The sequence below is a fragment of the Dendropsophus ebraccatus genome, chromosome 1 (genome assembly GCF_027789765.1).
Source record: "Dendropsophus ebraccatus isolate aDenEbr1 chromosome 1, aDenEbr1.pat, whole genome shotgun sequence".
NCBI classification, from domain to species: Eukaryota; Metazoa; Chordata; class Amphibia; order Anura; family Hylidae; genus Dendropsophus; species Dendropsophus ebraccatus.
Window position 1 is genome coordinate 21,972,555 of NC_091454.1, and position 17,133 is coordinate 21,989,687.

At 43.4% G+C, this 17,133-nt stretch overlaps 1 protein-coding gene across 4 annotated transcripts in view; it reads right to left on the reverse strand.

The window, feature by feature from the left end:
- Positions 1-17,133, reverse strand: part of SGCD (sarcoglycan delta) — a 474,695-nt gene that overhangs the window by 340,164 nt on the left and 117,398 nt on the right. For 2 of the 4 annotated variants that reach the window (XM_069968891.1, XM_069968908.1), the window contains exon 2: positions 4,076-4,136. The gene's annotated coding sequence lies outside the window, so the exon portion shown is untranslated. Of the gene's footprint in view, positions 1-4,075; positions 4,140-17,133 lie in introns of all 4 variants that reach the window. The other 2 variants (XM_069968911.1, XM_069968901.1) reach the window with 1 other exon arrangement.

Consider the following 17,133-nt stretch of genomic DNA (forward strand, 5'->3'; position numbering starts at 1 on the left):
CATGTAATACCACATTTCTCCTGTAGAGGCCACTGTGTATATATGGCCATACGTAGCTTTCCTTAGCAATCACCAATGATCAGAGAAGGCAGACTTGGTGCTTAGCAAGATATTTTATAAAAAATCCTTAAAGGGGTTTTCCGGGATTAGAAAAAACACAGCTACTTTCTTCCAACAACAGCACCACCCCTGTCCTCAGGTTGTATGTGGTATTGCGATTCTGCTCCTTTCAGTTCAATGGAACTGAGCTGCAAAAACCCCACACCAAGTGCTGTTTCTGGAGGTAAGCAACCATGTTTTTCTGAGCATGGATAATCCCTCTACGGGTGGTAAAAACTACTTTTCTTAAAGTGGCCATACACCTTCAATAGCTGTTAGCCAAATGTTCATTTTGGTGACAGCTATCTCTTCAAATCTCATTGCAAATATTTGGCAGGACCAGTCGTGAATGTTCAGATGTTCTCCATATAGAGTGGAGAAGTAAGCCACTGCCAGACAGTTTTGATGGCAGCTTATCTTTCCAAGATCAAAAGGGTCAGGCAGTTGAAATACAACATGTTTAACCCTTCTCATCATGGACATCATCTGTTAGTGGAGAGTCAGGAAGCAACCATACATTTAAGTAATTTAACTAGTTCGACCAATCGATTGGTGCTGGCACGGGGATATTGATGGCTTGGTCCTTTTTAGAGATGCTGCACGGTTCCCACACTCCTCCCCCCCGCAACACGGCTCCATTGATTCTACAAGGCCCTCAGTAATACAAATAGGAAGTACCAATCTGAGGAGACATTTAAGATTCCTCCTACTAAGCCCTCATCAGAAGCTGTGAGGATCCCAAAGGTCCCAATATACCTTAGACTTTTGACGGTGTTTGACGGGTTCAGCCATCGGCATGAGATGTATGAGGCTGTCCTGATTGATCACTGACAGATGATGTCGGTGAAGATAGGGTTTGGATGTGATGGAAAAATCACCACCTGACTCCTTTGTTCTGGGAGAGATAAGCTCTGGCTGAGGTATACCGCTCCACTTAGAGGGCCATCCTGAACATTCCTGTATATTGGGAGGACAGGCGATGGATGGGAGAGATTACTCATTGCTCGGCTGTCAGTTATTAGAGTTCGATGGCCACCTTAAGACATCTGGAAGAATCCCAATGGCTTCAGGATTCTCTGCTTTAAAAAAATTTTTTTGCTACAAGTCTTCCCTGACCCTAATCAAAAGGTATATTTTTGCTTGGACCTCCAGCGATCGGCTGTAATCTGTGAAGGAACCTAGCATAAAGTGTTTAATTCCCCAACACTGCCCCCTCAGGACATATGAAACATTACACTCCATCTTCTAAAATCAATGGGCTTAGAATTCTCTAAGTTTTTAAAACTAGGACTCGTGATATATACTTGCAAAGTTTCATTATTTTTATGTAGGTTATATAAAAAACAACATAAATATATGTGAACCTACAATATCGCAGGATCAAATGGGCAAAATTACGACTTTGAGAATTGATTTTTTATTTTGCAACTTTTCATCCCATTTACCTTTGGTGCTAATTGTAAAGTTCCATCAACTCAAAGCGTCTCCTTTCCCTTTGATGTTGTGACTAATGATGACAACATAATGCAGTAATAATCTCTAATGATCTATCATCCAAATAAAAAGCTCTTCACAGGCCGCAGGATTGGAGTTCAGCATCACACAGACATTTGGCAGTCAGACCGCGCTTGGGATTGAAAGGAACGAATTGTATCATTGCAAAGGGGGCAAAGTTTATATTTCCTCCATATTTTCTTTAATAGTAGGATCAAATGGCAATAACGGATATGAACAATGCATCCATTACCTAATCCTCTGGGGTACGGTGAGTGCCTACATCCAATAGCTGTATGCTATATACTAAAGCTAGTGGTGGCTTTAAATAAATTATAGGGAAAAACAACTAAAACTTGCAGCAGGCCGTCAATATCTGCCGAGGGCAGCTGAAGTGTGCGTCATAGAACAATTTTTACCTGGCTAAGGTTAAAGTGATTGAATGGTAACAGAATTTTTTTTTTTTTTTTACAGGAGTTACAGGAGTTTAAAAAACATAATATAGCCGGCCCAATCTCCCCCTGCAACTTTTCCAATGGTATCTAAATATCTACTCCTCACAGTTTCCTGGTCCACACCGTGTTTCGCCAAAAATAAGACACGGCCTTAATATTAATTTTTCCTCCCAAAGAGGCACTATTTCTTATTTTTGGGTGATGTCTTCTTTCTCTCCCCCCAGACTCCCGCCTGGGCTCCCTCCCCCGTGGCTTTCTCTACCCAGGGCTCTCTCCCCCCGGGGGCTCTCCCCTTGGCCATCTCCGAACCCCTCCCCCGCAGGTTGGGCCACAGCAGGACCAGGAGACCAGGAGCATGCGGCGGAACTTGCAGCGGTGCAGCGGGACATCGGTGCGTGTGTTGGGACGTCGGGACATGTGGCGGTGCGGCAGGACATCTGGACGTGGGGGACATGGACCAGTGCATCTGCGCCGCCGGCTGTCAAGGTCCACGAGGGGATTAGGTGAGTGGGGGGTGGGCTGGGTCAGTTGGGTTGTTAGCGGCTTTACTTTTGGGGGTGCCTTAGTTTAGGCTAGTTGATAGGCTAGCTGGGGTGTCTTATTTTAGGAACATGTCTTATTTTCAGGGAAACACGTTAAGTAAGGTCACTCAGCCAACCACTAGCTACCATCAGCACCATTTCCTGCAGATCACAATAGGTACTAGGAAGAGGTAAGCAGTAGGTAATAGTGCACAGATGGAACAGCAGCAGTCAAGTAGGTAAGTATCCCTCTTTTCAAGCCACTATTTCCCTTTAAATAAAAAAGTTTCTATCTCCAAACAACCGCCTTAAATAGTGCAATGAATGTCCATCTTTTAACACATTACATTTTTTTTTTATATAAGCAATTTTTATTCTCATATATCATTACATACAAAACCAATGGAACATCATAGTTACACAATCAATACATACATATTTCCCCCCCCCCATACCCCTACCTACCCCCCCCCCCCCTCGGGCTCTCTTATTAAATTAATCCATACAACGCTTATAAGCCATCTCGTACTTATTGTACATGGTCACCATCTCCCTCCATGCTTTAACATGTAATTTCCCCGCAGAGTTCCAATTTCTGACAATCAGCAACCTAAGGACAAACAATCTTTTATTTATAGTTTTCCTCTTAGCTGTATTTGCATTTACTATACGTGTATCGTCACCTAAAATTGCCAACATGGGACAGGGCATAATTTTTAACTCAACTTCTCTCCCACATTACATTTTTTAACTAGATGCAAAGATAAACCATTAAGCTACATGTAACATTCTGGTTGTCAGCAACCACCACTAGATGGAGCTCATGAGCTTACTGTATACTATTCAACCATTTAACTCTATAATAAAACTGTAAGCAGTAAGGGGTGGCTACAGGAAGCCTTATTAATGAAATTTAAAGAGGTATTACCAACATCAAGGGTAGTAAACTGATCGTAAACCATAGAACAAAGGAAAATTGTCCTCCACATAAACAGGGTAGAGCGTACGTGAGCTGCCAGTGCTCCATTCCTCCAAACATAGTGTAATGTGCATGTGTGGCCAACAATCCATTTGTTGTCTATGTGGCTTATTAACTTTGCCAAGCTCAGCAATCGGCAATGTTTCTAGCAACAATACAGAATGAATGGATCACTGGCCACATTCTTTACTCCAATTTCTCAACATAGAGAAGCTTCTACCCACCTACTCCCAATGGGCCTCATAGTCCTCATGGACTGGACGACACCGTGGAATGGTAATCCACAAGAAACTGAAATCTGTCATTACACATATCCAACTATACGCAATTCATTTTTCGCATTGATCATATTTCACTCTTACCTACTAGGCAATAAAAATTCACTTTAATGTTTCTACGGAAGAATACCATGGAAAAAACACTATGTTTACAGCTTTACATCAGAGTCTGGCAGAAGGGGATTGTAGATACTGCCAGGCAATGCATTAGTAGATTACAATGAATTTTATATACAACGTATTGTTTACCTTGAGAAAACCGGGTCCTATGGAGCTCAGCTACAAGGCGTCCATTTCAAGGGCCCCGTGCCTGCTGAGAGAAAAAAATATATAATTTATTCCGGTACAGAACAAAAGGCACCGTCAGTAGATAGGGTTCTGTAAGAAAACTCATTTATTTTTGGTTGACGTGATGGACATATACATATTCTATATATATATATATATATATATATATATATATATATATATATATAAAAAAAAAGTGTGTATGTTTTATACAGATTAAAGCTATGAAAGAGAACATTGTGATGGTAGACCATGACCCATTAACACCACGGAGAAGGATATCAAAGAGTATAGTTACTGGTATTCAGAGTTTTTTTAACTGGTACAATAGTATCCCCTATGCTTGATGTCATCAACAACTTGAAACGAGAAGCTATACCATAGACGGGTGCGAGTGTCTGTCTTTGTATTGCTGACCATTGATGATGCTCCCCCATAGATTGTTGATGGGCTCTATAACACATGGCAGACAATGTTACAAATATAGCTTCGGGCAGTTCCTCTAAAGATGGCCATAGACATACAATTGCACTTGGCTGAATACTTAAGGTCCTATTATACAAATTATCGGACGTATTTGGCCGATTATTGGCCATTACAGCCGATAATCGTTTTGTGTAATAAAGACAATGATCAGCCGACATCGAGCATGTCGGCTGATCATTGTCTTTTACACTAAGTGTCCGTCCGATAATTGCTTCATGTAATAGGACCTTAAGTGTTCAGCCAACCGCCATTGTCTGTTGACAATGATAGGAGCGATCTGCTGCCGTCGCTCTGCGTAATATGAGCGGTGGCAGCAGACCGCCGCTATTTCCTATGAGCTGCCCAGACGCATTAACCCGTTCGCTGTTGACATGTGTAATAGTGCCAACAGTAAGCAGAGAACGAGGAGCAAGCGAGCGCTGACTTACAGGTCAGTGAAAATTGTTCGAAAAATCGTTCAAAAAATTTTTGTTTGTCTTTCAGTGTCTTTCAACATGTTAAAAGACCAAGAATCCAAATAGCAGCGATCTGCTGCAGTCGCCCAGCGCTACAGGAGCGGCCGATATCTTCTATAGGCTGCCCGGGCGATTTAACGATCATGCCTGGGCAGCCCCCCCACAGCTCTCCTTGATCTTACCCGCTCGCTGTCTATGCATGGTATAGCGACGGCAGTAAGCTCACCTGCTCGCTTGCTCCTGCTAACAGGACCCTTAAGCCTCTCTTACTCATTTGACAGCTATCCCTCCATACATATACTTGACTTTTCTGGTGGCTTCTCTCCTCAAAAACGAAAGGATCAGGCAGTAGAACTGGAACATTACCAATCCTTTTCTGCCCTGACATCATCTATCGAAGGAGAATTGGGAAACTCTGTATACATTGGACGGTTGGCCAATCCTCCCAAAAATCATTGGGTTTTGCCAAAACGTCTAATATGAAGTTTAATATTCACAGGTACCAAAGATCTTTATGTTTTTAAAAGCTGTGTACATATGGCTAGATTTTTCTATTTGCCTGAATGTTCAGACTGACGATCAGAATCTCTCAAGAGATTTACAAATTATTAGCTAATCTGATAACTCGGTTCAGGGAAGAAAAAGAGTGCTGCACCTCACACCTATGGCTGATACTAGTACCTCTCGGCTGCATAAAAAACATCAGAATTCTGTATGTGAATTGATCAAGCCACACTGCCCCAAGTACCGCGTGCAGGTATCTGATACACATGGGTCCCTACACTAAGTCCACACTGTGCCAGTCAGCGACCACCACCCCCGCAGGCGTGCACAGTCAGGGAAGGGAGGCCATGGAACGGCCCTGCAACCCCCATGCCACAGGACCAGACCCAAAAATGCCACACCAAAACCCAGCCAGCACCACCGGCGGAGGAAGCTGCCCCCAAACAGCACCAGTCTGGATAAGGTATTGCACTCACCATAGCTATCAAAGATAGAATGGGACAGACAGGAGGGATAAAACCCTCCTTGTGGGTCTGGTCCTGTGGCATGGGGGTTGCAGGGCCGTTCCATGGCCTCCCTTCCCTGACTGTGCACGCCTGCGGGGGTGGTGGTCGCTGACTGCCACAGTGTGGACTTAGTGTAGGGACCCATGTGTATCAGATACCTGCACGCGGTACATGGGGCAGTGTGGCTTGATCAATTCACATACAGAATTCTGATGTTTTTTATGTGAGGTGCAGCACTCTTTTTCTTCCCTGAACCGTATTTTGTTTCTCTCTTTTCTCCGTGTTTTGCACTCCTCCTGGTGAGACTAACATGACCGCAATTAGCAGGAGACACCTGAGTGCTCATGGTTTTAATCCCTCCTGTCTGTCCCATTCTATCTTTGATAGCTATGGTGAGTGCAATACCTTATCCAGACTTGTGCTGTTTGGGGGCAGCTTCCTCCGCCGGTGGTGCTGGCTGGGTTTTGGTGTGGCATTTTTGGGTCTGGTCCTGTGGCATGGGGGTTTCAGGGCCGTTCCATGGCCTCCCTTCCCTGACTGTGCATGCCTGCGGGGGGTGGTTGTCGCTGATTGGCACAGTGTGGGCTTAGTGTAGGGACCCATGTGTATCAGATACCTGCACGCGGTACATGGGGCAGTGTGGCTTGATCAATTCACATACAGAATTCTGATGTTTTTTATGCAGCCGAGAGGTACTAGTATCAGCCATAGGTGTGAGGTGCAGCACTCTTTTTCTTCCCTAAACCTAATCTGATAACTGTAACTTGCTAAGAAAGTTTTGGAGGGTACTGATTCTCATTGAGGAGATCCAAATTACTGTATTTTCCAGTGTATAAGACTACTGGGCTTATAAGCTGGCCTCCAACTTTTACAGTTAAAATATAGAGTTTGGGATATACTCGCCATTTAAGACTTCCCCTCTTCCAATGCACATCAAATAAAATTTATAAAAACCATCAGACAGCAGTGAGATCTGAGAGGCAGAGAAGGAGGTACGGTAGTAATACCGGTAGGATACAAGGGCGGACAGACGAGTGAAAGAGGAGTGTTTTTCTGTGCACAGCGCCACTCTACTGTATCTCTTTTTTCCATACCCCGGACACCTACAACTTGCTCTGCCCTTCATACAGTTGCCACATACAGCGGGGATGCAGACGTTTTTAAACACCCCCAACCTTATGCAACAACCGCAGATTCTCCAGTTCAGTTCCGAAGATTTTTAGCACCCAGCGTAAAAGACGACCCCTGACTTTTGAGATTTTCCTGGGTTAAAAAAAGTAGTTTTATATGCAGGAAAATACAATAATTGTTACAGATAATTCCCCATTGGGGAAAAATATGCAAGTTAGGTCTCTTCCAAAAAGAAGACAACTAGAAGTGCCACCAATACATTGGGAGCCAGATATTGACAGCCTATCCTAAGAATAGACCATAAAAAGGTCCCTGAAAACCCTTTAAATCACCACCAAATGGGGTTCTGATTTTGAGGCTTATTGTTATGTGGAATCCTAAATCCTCTGGGGCTTTGCTCTTCCTGTCCAACCCTGATAAAGTGATTTTAGATTAGTTGGCCCACCATAAGCCAAAACACACTTCAAGGCTATATAAGATGATCTGACAAAGAAGAAGAGTGATGGAGTCCAACATCCCTTGACCTAACCTGAACCTGAGATGTATGGGTAGCAGGCAAAAAATACTCATTATCTTCTTCAAGTCCAATGAAAAGACATAGTAGATCAATGATTACTACAGTCCCAGGGCAATCCAATAATCCAGCCTGCAAAACAGATGGAGATCATGCAATCTCCTTCCAAATTTTGGTGGCATTCCCAACCAGCCATTCCCGGGAGATGGGTTTAAATGCCCAAATGGCTTCCTTGCACACTTGGTCCTCGTATAGTCCCCATTCTGCCCTTTTCTGAATCTTTAAGAAGATACTATTAATATAACTGAAGTTTTTCTCGGTTATTTCTCTCTACCTAGTTAGACTCAACACTCCACGTTGCATTCTACATCCTCTATACAACTGTGCAGTTCTTAAAGAGACATCAAATACGCCTTCTGTTACTTACAGAAACACTTATGCCTCATGTAGTGCCATGACTGGGTATGTGATTACATGGTAAATTCACACACTTTATGTATTCGACTTCACATCTGTCACTCCCGAACTACTCCACATGGGAACTGATATCACGTCAAGTAAATGACTGCAAATCTGTCGTGTAGGGTTGAAGACTATAGTGGTAGATTTTTTTTTTTTTTTTGTAGATTCAGCTTTTACATCAATGAAGCTGGCTTCACACACAAAGAGCCTGCATTGATAAAACGCCTGTACTCATATGTATCTGATACTCCTTAGATAATGGGCGGCTATTACAGATGGAGAGCTGGAAAACACTGTCATGCCCTGTATAAACTGTATCATTCTGCAGCACATTTGCCTATAGATTTTTAGATGAGCCTGTAGATCCTGCATTGGTTGCCGAAACTGGCTCGCCAAAAATGATCGACCGGTGATAAATCTGGTGTTACAATCCGGTCGAGACATTTCTTACATTGGCAAGTGTTATCCTGCTGAATTATGCCAACTGAAAGTCCGTCGTATGTGATGGATATCCAGATCATCACACCAACAGGGGGCAGTGTGTCGCTTAACAGTGCTCACAGGACTAAAGATGACCATTACTATTGATGATACAGTCCCAGTCTGTAGTAGTCCAGGCTTCATGTTCATGACCACAACAAACAAAGGCCACAGTGGTTGGCTGTCAATGGCAGAACCCATAACGGCTCTGTGAAACCAAATGGTCCGGGCACACAGGGGGGGGTGTATAGAAGGTGTCACTTGTGCCTTGAGGGACACTGTGAGAGCTACTTAAACTAGGCAATGTTGGTTTCAGCTTAATAGGGGTCAATGTGCTGTGGGCAGAAAATGGTGCCCCTGATATGGCTATGCTGTCACTTTGGTGGGCTCTAGGTTAAGGCAAGCTCCTGGTAGACAAAAGAGACATTTATGAGAGTAACGACTTGAGAAGAGGAAGACTCCTTTAGCATCTGTGGTGGATGAAGATTGACAGCTTTATTTACATTAACTGGTACAATGCGCAACGTTTCGACCACATGAGTCTTTATCAAGCTTGAAATCTTCATTCACCACGGATGCTGTACGAATCTTCCTCTTCTCAAGTTGTTACTCTGTCCATTTCTGGTACAGTAGACTCTCCAGCATGCATCCCCCCCACCCAGACTACACTAAAAGGCCTGATGATGGGTGCTGATGAAGGTGCTGATGGATCTCCTTCTACTTAGATTTATGAGAGTAAGTCAATGGTAGTAAGGGTCAAACAAAAGGCACAAAAGTAAAGTTAAAAAAAAGTTGTGTATGGGCCCTATTCCACCGGACGATTATTGTTCGCATAATCATTAGCGATTAACGATCTCAAACGACCGCTATTGCGAAAGACCTGAAAACGTTCACTCATTTCTATGAAACGATAATCGTTACTTATGATCATATTTGCGATCGTTTTTTTTTCGCTATTTCTTCGCTATTGCGTTCGTATCTACTGCGAGCGACCAAACGACGTCTTATTCAATGCGAACGATTTGCGAACGTTTTGCGAACGAGCAACGATAAAAATAGGTCCAGGTCTTATGAAGCGATCAACGATTTCTCGTTCGGTCGTTAATCGTTAACTGCATTTCAACCGAATGATTATGGTTTAGATTCAAACGATTTAACGATAATCTGAACAATAATCGTCCGGTGGAATAGGGCCCTAAAGCTCCATTCACATCAACGTATATGTTGGGATAGCTGCCAAAAGGATGTGTAACTTCTCAGCATGCCAACTTATCAATCAGACATAGACCTGAAACCCAAAGCGAATAGGGCCTACAAGTAAAGTCAAAACAATGGCTGGCATCAGCTATATAGATGACAATAATCCTAGTTACTAAATCTTTGTAGGACAAAAATGACACCTTGATTCTTGAGATTAAATTACAGATTAATTGGATTTATTACTATAATGAATACCGTTCTGTTTTTTTCTCTAGAGTATAAGATAACTCTATTGTGAGTGGGAAGGTGGGTTGAAGGTGCCTTTTTATTCAGAATAGATCTGTAATTCCTAACCTTTTTATCGTGGTTGGACACCTAATGGGATGAACCCATGTAACTACTCATCCCTACTCTACCACTAGGAGGGTTTCCTGCGGCCCTCTAACATGGAGGCCCTAGCCAGAATCTAATAAACATCAGCCTTCCAATTGGAGGGTGGGGGGAATTTATTGTCAGGTCAACTTGCACAGAAGGAAGCTTGTTTTTAAAGCGAATGTACCATCAGGTACATCATTTTAAGATTTTTACATTCATAGACTGGCGTTGCTGGGGGATGCTGGTGTTGCAGTCCTTTTTTTGAACCATGGTCCGATTCCCCCACACGGCGCTGGTCTTTTCCTGGCCTGCCCGACCCCAGTGTGATGAAACCCCTTCCCTCTGTGACAAGGCTCTATTGATTCTAATGGAGCCTCGTCACAGAAGGGAGGGGGTTTCAACACAATGGGGGTGGATAGGCCCACCTCCAGTGCTTCAAGCCGGCTGGTGCCTGGAAATAGACCGGCGCTATGCTCTGGAACCGGGCTGCAGTTAAAAAAAGGACTGCGGCACAGGTATCCCTGTGGCGGCGCCAGTCTGTTCATGTAAAAATCTTAAAGTCATGTACCCGATGGTACATTCTCTTTAACGTTTAACTTTCAAATTTCAAATTCATGAAAATCCACCCTGTTCCCCAAAACAGAAGGTTTTACATCTATAACTCCTTAGAAATAGTAACAGGCATCTAAAAATTATTTTAGGCATCTAAAATAAACTTTAAAAATCACAAAAGTTGCCATCTTCACCCCACCTACCACACTCTTTTGGGCATAGAATGTTGAAAATTAAAAAAATTCTAAAATTTCAAAAACATCCAGTAGTCATTTTCTAAATAATGAATAATAATTTGTGGGGCAAATTTATTCTAATAAGGAAAAAAAAAGGAAGACTCTCTTTAGCGTAATCCTAAATAATAGCCAAGAAATAAGATGAAATGGACACGGGGTGACCTTACAACAGGCACAGAATGAATTAATTTTGGTAATATCAATGAGGTCCATGGTTCATCCCAATAATTTTCTAGGATATGGTTTTTTTCCCCTGTGTTACAAGCTTATCTGGAGCTTAGAAGGTTAATACATATTCTTCCCTCATTTACCCCTATGAGAACCATTTATCTAGGGCCAAGCTATTGAGAAATAGTCATCATTCTAGCCCACGAGAGGAGGTCAAGGGGAGCTGAGGGCAGTAGCTGGTCCCGAGAGTGGAGAGTGATAAATAGAGACCTATCACAGGATGAAGGATGTTAGGAAGGTGAACCGCACAGATTAGAGGGCACAGCTGCACAGAGCGCACATCCACCAAAGCCTGGGAACCAACTTTGTCTTAATCAACATTAGCATTGATAAGGGAAATACACTTGAGAGATCGTGCAATAAGGCAAAGAAGGCTAAGCGCAAACATCTTCATTGCCAGTGTTAGGGGTGGCTAGATCAGTCAAGGGCATGATGATAAAAGGGTTCTCTAGCTTAGATAACTCACTTTCATATACTTTGGTAGGGAATTCAGAGAGGGTCTCATGTTCAGAATCATCTGTCTAGATTGGAGAGCAGTTAAAAAGAGTATCTCTCACGGTGGAGGACCTGTCCTGTCCATTTACACAGACAGTTCATTAGTTTGCATGAGCACTGTGTGTAATGCTCAGTTCCACCTGTGGAGGTGCTGCAGGGAAATAGAACACTTAATACCAAGATTCCTCTCAGATTAGAACTGATCAAATTTGAGGCATGTTAACACGTTGTGATCTGCCCCATGGGTCCTTTCTAACAAGTATATTTTTTAAAAAGTGGAGGAACAGTAATAATGGGGAGGACCTGTTACAATACTTGCAGTCAGTTGGAGGAGTTTAAAGTTATGTTTCTGCCAGAATAAAGTGAATTAGTTTTGTATGATGAGCCCAACTTCAGAGGGTGAGATTCACCCTCTGATGGTCAAGTCTAATGGTCCTTTTACACGGAACGATTTATCGTTTGAATTTGCACGATAACGATCGAAGTTGAATGATAATCGTACGTGTAAACGCAGCGAACGATCAAGTGACGAGCGAGAAATGGTTGATCTTTTTGATCTTTCAACATGTTCTCAAATCATCGTTGATCGTTTTTGCAAAAAATTTGCAGATCGTTCAGTGTAAACAGTCTTTCAACGATTTCACCTGTGTGAGATAGGCTTAAGCAATCGCAAAACGATTTTTCCGTACGATGTATCGTTCCATCTAAACGCTGATCGTTATAAAAAAAACATTGTGCATTCAAAATTGTTAATCATGAGATCGGGCGAATTATCGCTCCATGTAAAAGTACCATTAAAGTATACACACATCTGTGAGTAGTATGCAAAATCAGTACCTTAATAATTCTAACTAGATAAAAGTTGATATCATTGGTCCTCATCCTGCTGAAGAGGAACTAATATCAACAAAGTAATGGAGGTGATACAGGCTTGGACTGGCCTACCGGGATACTGATGAATCCCCTGGGGGGCCCTTGAGCCAGACCAGCCCCCCTCTAATGCCTTGTTTTAACAAATATTGTGTCACTGTGGCTGACTGGCTGTGAAAGTGACAAGAGGACAAGATGTCAATTAATTATACCACTTGGGTCCTTGTTAGCATGGCAATGAGCCTATCTTCTCTTCCTCAGGGCCCTCTTGAACTCTATCAGTGTCTCCTTCACCTAAATGTACTACTAAACACTGACTGATATGGTAAAATGAAAAATGTTATTCAAATATACAACTGGTCCCACAAAAAACAAGCCGCTATAGGGCTCAGTCAAAAGAAAAATAAAAGAGTATTGGCTCGAAGAGGAAACATTATCAAACCTTGTAACCTTGTTAACCTTGACCTATGGAATTCTATCAGTGGCTTCTTCACCTAAATGTACTGCAAAACACTGACTGATATGGTAAAATGAAAAATGCCATTAAAGAGTACAACTGGTCCTGCAAAAAACAAGCCACTTTATAGATCAACTGAAAGAAAAATAAAAGAGTAAACCTTGACCCAACTGGTTCCCAAAGGCTTTAGATAGTAGGCGCCTCATGTTTTACTATTACATCATACTGACCACATAGTAATTGCCTCTGTGCCTATTTGATGGACTGTGGTAAGAGCATGAATCTATGTCCATGAGACCTAATAGTGATCAGGTATTTTCATGAACACCTCCCCTAAAATCAACTCTCTTGGCACAGCCATTGAACACTATGCTGAGGTGACCCAAAAACGTAGTTTTGGCTATGACCAAAAATGACCCCCTTTTCTAATTACATAACTTATATAGCACGTATACTATATACTATACCGCCACTCTTTGGTATACTATATATCGTATTTGAAAAGAATTGCATGTCCAGAGCCAGCACTTCACTGCTGGAAGAACAAGCTGGCACTCCTTTACCCACTTTGGGGCTGGTTACACTGCTCTACATACTGAGGGCCCTTTTGGCGGCAGGATGGCTCGTAGCGGCCAGAATTCCGTAACGGTTGTACAGTCTCATTCCTTTTGAAGTAAATGCTGGGTCTCATCCGGTTAACAAGTCCCGTTTTATTGGCCCAATTTGTAGATTCTGAGCCCCGTAAATTGTGATGTTTTAAAGTCGTCATGTATAAAATTGCCGGGCTGCGCTGATGATCGGCTTAAGTACACTTCCAGCCTGATTTAAATGTAATCCAAGAGTCAGTGCCAAGAGGTAGACACGGAGTAGCGTAGCGGCGTACAGCTCCATAAAATCACACAAATCTGCTGGGCTTTTCATAGCAACAATGAAGAAGCCCTCCAAGATCTATTATTTGTAGTGTGAATCCTCCTCGTTCGTCCTTGCTCTGTCTTGAGACGTATCTCACAACAACTCAATATATCACATAAGTACCGACCCCTCCAACCACCCGTGATAATGCGGCAGTCCCACTGGCAAAATGTATGAGGGGGTGATGTCATGGCTGACGCACTGCACACATTACCTCTCATGTGTCACGCTGCGTTTACCACGCCGGACATACAAGTCACACTCATGACATGATAAAAAAAATAACATCTCAATTATCAGCCCCGAGCGCACTGTGGCTTATAGCTTTCCACAAAGCTTAGCATACTACTAAGCCAAACAGTAAAAAACGCCTGATAGTAATAAATTATTTCTACTACTGAGGCGGATTAATCCCACAAAGACATCCCCTTTAAAAAATATCCTTTTAGAGAGTATTCTGTTAAATTTTATGGCTGGATAATTTGGCCTAAAATGAAGATCTTGGGCTCCTTTTTTTTCTTTTTTTTTTTTCAAACTTGGGGAAATGATTAGTGTTAATCTCAATTTTCTTTTTTTTTCCTTTTTTTGCAAAACAAGCAAAAAGTAGACTGTGATTGTTGTTTTTGCACAGTGATGTGTAAAATTCATGATAATCAGAAAATATAGCTGTGTGTGCAATTTATTTGGGGAAGAGGATAGGATCCAGACTTCAAAGTTATATACAAAAGTAGTATAGGGTTCAATTAAGTTTTAGCACCCCTTCCCATATGCCATCACCTCCCCCAGTCATTAAAGCCCTTCCTGTACTATCTTTTCACCAAGTCATCACACCCCTCCATGTACTATCATCTCTCCCAGTCATCACACCCCTCTATGTACTATCCTCTCCCCCAGTCATCACAGCCCTCCATGTACTATCCTCTACCCCAGTCATCACAGCCCTCCATGTATTATCATCTCCCCCAGTCATCACACCCCTCCATGTACTATCCTCTCCCCCAGTCATCACAGCCCTCCATGTAATATCCTCTACCCCAGTCATCACAGCCCTCCATGTACTATCCTCTCCCCCAGTCATCACACCCCTCCATGTAATATCCTCTACCCCAGTCATCACACCCCTCCATGTAATATCCTCTACCCCACAACAAGTTATACCCATCCTTTTTTGCCCCCTAGCACTTATTGCAGCACTAGCTAGTTATTTGAAGTGGGGAGGTATGTCCTACTGTCCTACTATCCTCTCCCCCAGTCATCACAGCCCTCCATGTACTATCATCTCCCCCAGTCATCACAGCCCTCCATGTACTATCATCTCTCCCAGTCATCACACCCCTCCATGTACTATCCTATACCCCAGTCATCACACCCCTCCATGTACTATCCTCTACCCCAGTCATCACACCCCTCCATGTACTATCCTCTCTCACAGTCATCACAGTCCTCCATGTACTATCGTCTACCCCGGTCATCACACCCCTCCATGTTCTATCCTCTCTCGCAGTCATCACACCCCTCCATGTACTATCCTCTACCCCAGTCATCACACCCCTCCATGTACTATCCTCTCCCCCAGTCATCACAGCCCTCCATGTACTATCCTCTACCCCAGTCATCACACACCTCAATGTACGATCCTCTACCCCAGTCATCACAGCCCTCCATGTAATATCCTCTACCCTAGTCATCACACCCCTCCATGTACTATCCTCTACCCCACAACAAGTTATACCCATCCTTTTTTGCCCCCTAGCACTTATTGCAGCACTAGCTAGTTATTTGAAGTGGGGAGTTATGTCCTACTGTGGAATATAAGTAATGTACTATCCTCTAGCCCAGTCATCACAGCCCTCCATGTACTATCCTCTCTCCCAGTCATCACAGAACTCCATGTACTATCCTCTCCGACAGTGATCAAAGCCCTCCATGTACTATCATCTCCCACAGTCATTACAGCCCTCCATGTACTATCATCTCCCCCAGTCATCACAGCCCTCCATGTACTATCATCTCCCCCAGTCATCACGCACCTCCATGTACTATCCTCTCCCGCAGTCATTACAGCCCTCCATGTACTATCCTCTTCCCCAGCCATCACAGCCCTCCATGTACTATCCTCTACCCCAGTCATCACACCCCTCCATGTACTATCATCTCCCCCAGTCATCACAGCCCTCCATGTACTATCATCTCCCCCAGTCATCACGCACCTCCATGTACTATCCTCTCCCGCAGTCATTACAGCCCTCCATGTACTATCCTCTCCTGCAGTCATCACAGCCCTCCATGTACTATCCTTTCCCGCAGTCATCACAGCCCTCCATGTACTATCGTCTCCCCCAGTCATCACACCCCTCCATGTACTATCCTCTAGCCCAGTCATCACAGCCCTCCATGTACTATCATCTCCCCCAGTCATCACAGCCCTCCATGTACTATCCTCTCCGACAGTGATCACAGCCCTCCATGTACTATCCTCTCCGACAGTGATCACAGCCCTCCATGTACTATCCTCTCCGACAGTGATCACAGCCCTCCATGTACTATCCTCTCCGACAGTGATCACAGCCCTCCATGTACTATCCTCTCCGACAGTAATCACAGCTAGAGGGCCACCAATAAAACCTACAGAAAACCACCTACTCATTGATTTGACATGATCTCCTTTGAAATTGACCTCCAACCTCTATTTCTATAGGAGAACTCTGGCGGACCCAAAAAATAAATGGCAGGCAGGAAGGTACAGTAACATAACAAAGAATGTATACTTACCCTTCCCCCCGCAGTGCTGCATCACCAATCCTGGACCACCGTCAGCCTCCTGAAGCTACTCGACTGATGGAATGTCCGCTCAGCTAGAGAGTGACTGAGGAGGGACACCACTGCAGTTAATGAATGGCTAATCAGGTTTTTGTTTGTTTTTTTTCAGTAAAAAATGATGTTGGTCGATGACCGACATATGTCGCGGCAGTCAATGACCTGTTGACGCAGCATTGCTGTAGGACAGCAAAGGGTAAGTACCTGCCCAATATTTAGCCACCCCTTATTATGGTAATTATGGGATACCTGATAATCCATAATTACCAGGTATGCCATCCAAGCCTATATTGTCTATGTTTGCTATTGCCCATACATGCAACCATATTATGTATCTAT